This window comes from Arachis hypogaea, chromosome 19 (genome assembly GCF_003086295.3).
Source record: "Arachis hypogaea cultivar Tifrunner chromosome 19, arahy.Tifrunner.gnm2.J5K5, whole genome shotgun sequence".
NCBI classification, from domain to species: domain Eukaryota; kingdom Viridiplantae; phylum Streptophyta; class Magnoliopsida; order Fabales; family Fabaceae; genus Arachis; species Arachis hypogaea.
The window spans coordinates 83,879,877-83,884,724 of NC_092054.1; the positions used below are offsets into that span (position 1 = coordinate 83,879,877).

The 4,848-nt window shown below is 37.3% G+C and overlaps 1 non-coding gene across 1 annotated transcript; it reads right to left on the reverse strand.

Moving 5' to 3' along the window:
- Positions 1-4,069: 4,069 nt before the first annotated feature.
- LOC112781713 (small nucleolar RNA R71) lies at positions 4,070-4,177 on the reverse strand. Its single transcript, XR_003192472.1, has one exon. It is a non-coding gene; the product is annotated as a small nucleolar RNA R71 (small nucleolar RNA).
- Positions 4,178-4,848: the final 671 nt, after the last annotated feature.

Here is a 4,848-nt window from a genome sequence, read left to right on the forward strand (position 1 = left end):
ATACAGGAAGTAGTTCTATGCTATTTTCCAACTCCCAGCAACTCCTCAAAATAATTCAAAACTACTCCTATATATACTACTCTTCTCATCTTCTAGTTGGCTCTTCAAGTCTTGGGCCTTTGGATCTTGAGTTTGAAGCAGTTCTCTTCTTCATTTGGGCTTGGCTGTACTTGCAAAGAGAAAGTGTGAAGTGGGCAGAGATTTTAGCTCAGGACGTTAGGGTTGTTAACGTTTAGTGAAAATATGAGTTCGAGAACGTTAGTGACAATCAACTTTCTCACTAACGTTCCTAAGTAAAAGCCACGTTAACCTCAACGTTAGTGGCACAAACGTTGCCACCAACGTTGCCTCTAGGTCCTTCGCACACGTTATTGGGACTTAACTTTCCCAATAACGTTGAAAAGCCCCCATTGCTCCTATGTTAGAGCCCACGTTAACTTAGTTAACGTGGCTCTTTAACGTGGGCTTGCCATCCTTCGAGAACGTTAGTGACATTCAACATTGTCACTAACGTTCCAATGTGCCCCCATGTCTCACGTTAGAATCCACGTTAACTAGGTTAACGTGGCTTATAACGTGGCCATGCTTAGCCATCCCCAACGTTAGTGACAATGTTGAGTGTCACTAACGTTGGCTCATCATTCCTCATCCACGTTAGCTTCCACGTTAACTAAGTTAACGTGGAAGTTAACGTGACTCATAGTGGCTTGTGTGGCTCCTTTCAACGTTAGTGACAATGTTGAGTGTCACTAACATTAGCCATCACCTTCTTCTCTCACGTTAGCCTCCACGTTAACTAAGTTAACATGGAAGTTAACGTGGCTCCTTGGGGTTGTGTGGTTGCTTCCAACGTTAGTGACAATGTTGGGTGTCACTAACGTTGTCGACCACTCTTGCCTCTTCACGTTAGCTTCCACGTTAACCAAGTTAACGTGGGAGTTAACGTGGCATTGTGCACTTAGGCCAACGTTAGTGACAATGTTGAATGTCACTAACGTTTGCTTCTTTTCCCCCTTTTAACGTTAGAGGCCACGTTAACTAAGTTAACATGGACTCTAACGTGGCAACTTGTGAGCATTGGCCAACATTAGTGATAATGTTAAGTGTCACTAACGTTGGCTCAAATTCCCTTCTTCACATTAGAGTTCACGTTAACTTAGTTAACGTGACTCTTAACGTGGGTAATGATGGCTTCGAGAGCGTCATTGGCAGTCACTTTTCTCATTAACTTTGCAACTTACCTCCCATTCCTTGCTTCCTTTGGTCCTGAAATCAGGCAATAGAGTGCATCAAAGTTCTAGTCCAAGTCATGGGTAATGCAGAATACAATTTGTCACTATACTCATGCAAAATTCTCATGAAATCATGTAAAATGCACAATGTATGCTTGAATCAAGGTGTAAGTGAATATCTACCCAAAACTAGCTTATTTCCTAAGAAAATGCATGAAACCATCCTAAAAACAGTAAAGAAAAGGTCAGTAAAACTGGCCAAAATGCCCTGGCATCACCCAACATAAAGCTTGCCATGGAAAGGAGTATGAATGATTGGAAGAAGGCAATAGGAAAGCAGAAGTTTAGGAGGAACAAAGCATCTTCATACGCTTATCTGAAATTCCTATCAATGAATTACATAAGTATCTCTATCTTTATTTTATGTTTTATTCATCTTTTAATTATCAATTCTCCATAACCATTTGAATCTGCCTGACTGAGATTTACAAGGTGACCATAGTTTTCTTCAAGCCAACAATCTCCATGGGATCGACCCTTACTCACGTAAGGTTTATTACTTGGACGACCCAGTGCACTTGCTGGTTAGTTGTGCAGAGTTGTGATAAAGAGTTGAGATTACACTTGTGCGTGCCAAGTTGTTGGCGCCATTGATGATCACAATTTTGTGCACCAAGTTTTAAGAATGAATTCTAGAGTTTCATGATGATTTTTTGAAGTCTGGCTGGTTGTGAAACCATGTCTAAAATTTTGGACCAAGGTTTCAACTTATCATCACAAGAGCTTGTTGATTTCTATCAATTTTGCTGTTGAAAGTAATGATCAGCTAAAGCTTGGCTGGCCATAGGCCATGTCTAGTGTTTTGGACCGAAGCTTTCACTGAAAGCTTGGCCGGCTAGTAAGCCATGTCTAATTCCTGGACCGGAGTTTTAGACTAACATTGCATGATTCCTGGAATTCTCATTAAAAATTTTTGAATCTCTTTATTTTCTTTTCCATATAATTTTTGAAAAATCACAAAAAAACTTATAAAATTTATAAAATCAAAAATATTTTATGTTTCTTGTCTGAGTCTAGTGTCTAATCTTAATTTTGGTGTCAATTGCATTCTTCTTGCATTTTTCGAATATATGCATTATGTTCTTTATTGATCTTCAAGTTGTTCTTGATGATTTCAGTGCTCTGATCTTTAATTTCTCTTATTTTGTGTCTTTTGTTGTTTCCTACATGCATTTTTAAATTGTTATAATCCTTAATATACAAACTTCTGAGTTTGGTGTCTTGCATGCATTGTTTATTTGATCTTAGTTACATTTTTTATTGTTTCTCATCATTAAAAATTCAAAAAAAAATTAAAAATTGTGTTTTTTCAAGTCAATAACACAGAGAATTGAAGATTCAGAACATTCAGCAAAGGAATTACACAGAAAAGGCTAGGCATTCAAAACGCCCAGTGAAGAAGGAAAACTGGCGTTTAAACGCCAGCCAGGGTACCTGGCTGGGCGTTAAACGCCCAAAAAGGTAGCATTTTGGGCGTTAAACGCCAGAATGGATGCCATTCTGGGCGTTTAATGCCAGGAGGACACTAGAGGGAAGATTTTGTTTTTAATTCAAATCTTTTTCAAATATTCATAATTTTTCAAAATCAAATCTTTTTCAGATCATATCTTTTCAATCATATCTTTTCAAAATCAATTTCTTTTCAATTTTTTTTATTTATTACTATTTTCGAAAATCTTTGCTACAATTAATGATTTAATTCAAAATTTTCAAGTTATTTCTTACCTATTAAGAAATGATCAAAAATTTTAATTCTAGAATCATATCTTTTAACTTCTTGTTGGTCAAGTAATCAACTTTAATTTTAAAAAATTTCCTCTTTTAAATTTGATTCTTAATCATATCTTCTCAACCATGTCTTTTCAATCACATCTTTTTCAAAATTAAGTTTCAATCATATCTTTTTTATTTCTAATTTCAAAATCTTTTCCAAAACTCACTTAATTTCTTTCCCAATCTTAGTTTTCGAAAATCATTTACCAAATTTTCAAAATTTCTTTCAATTATTTCAAAATCTTTTACTTTAATTTCGAAAATTCTTCCCTTCTTCCCACATCCTTCTATTTATGGACTAACACTCCTCCTCAATGTACAATTCGAACTCTATCCCTCTTGATAAGTTCGAATTCTTTCTTCTCTACCTTCTCCTTCTATTCTTCTTTACCTCTGACAACTCAAGGAATCTTTATACTGTGACATAGAGGATTCCGTATTTTCTTCTTCTCTCTTTTCATATGAGCAGGAGCAAGGACAAAGACATTCTTGTTGAGGCTGATCCTGAACCTGAAAGGACCTTGAAGAGAAAGCTAAGAGAAGCTAAAGTACAACTCTCTGTAGAGGACCTAACAAAGCTTTTCAAACAAGAAGAAGCCATGGCAGCCGAAAACAACAACAATGCCAACAATGCAAGGAAGGTGCTTGGTGACTTTACTGCACCTACTCCTGACTTCTATGGGAGAAGCATCTCAATCCCTGCCATTGGAGCAAACAACTTTGAGCTTAAGCCTCAATTAGTTTCTCTAATGCAACATAATTGCAAGTTTCATGGACTTCCATTGGAAGATCCTCATCAGTTCTTAGCTGAATTCTTGCAAATCTGTGACACTGTCAAGACCAATGGGGTTGATCCCGAGATCTACAAGCTTATGCTTTTTCCCTTTGCTGTAAGAGACAGAGCTAGAACATGGTTGGATTCACAATCTAAAGAAAGCCTGAACTCTTGGGAAAAGCTAGTCAATGCCTTCTTGGCAAAATTCTTTCCACCTCAAAAATTGAGCAAGCTTAGAGTGGAAGTCCAAACCTTCAGACAGAAGGAAGGTGAATTCCTCTATGAAGCCTGGGAAAGATACAAGCAATTGATTAGAAGGTGTCCTTCTGACATGCTTTCAGAATGGAGCATCATATGTATTTTCTATGATGGTCTATCTGAACTGTCCAAGATGTCATTGGACAGCTCTGCTGGAGGATCTCTTCATTGAAATGGTTGTAAATAACTAATTTATGTATACTTCTGAAAGGAATCCTGTGAATAATGGGACAAACCAGAAGAAAGGAGTTCTTGAGATTGCTACTCTGAAGGCCATATTGGCTCAGAACAAAATATTGACTCAACAAGTCAATATGATTTCTCAAAGTCTGTCTGGAATGCAAGCAGCAACAGGCAGTACCAAAGAAGCTTCATCTGAAGAAGAAGCTTATGATCCTGAGAACCCAGGAATGGAAGAAGTGAATTACATGGGGAATACTATGGAAACACCTATAATCCTTCATGGAGAAATCATCCAAACCTCTCATGGAAGGATCAACAGAGGCCTCAACAAGGCTTCAACAACAATAATGCTGGAAGAAATAGGTTTAGCAATGGCAAACCTTTTCCATCATCTTCTCGGTAACAAATAGAGAATTCTAAGCAGAACCACTCTGAATTAGCAACTGTAGTCTCTGATTTAATTAAAACCACTCAAAGTTTTATGACTGAAACAAGGCCATCCATTAGAGATTTAGAGGAACAAGTGGGTCAGCTAAGTAAGAAAGTTACTGAACTCCCTCCTAGTAC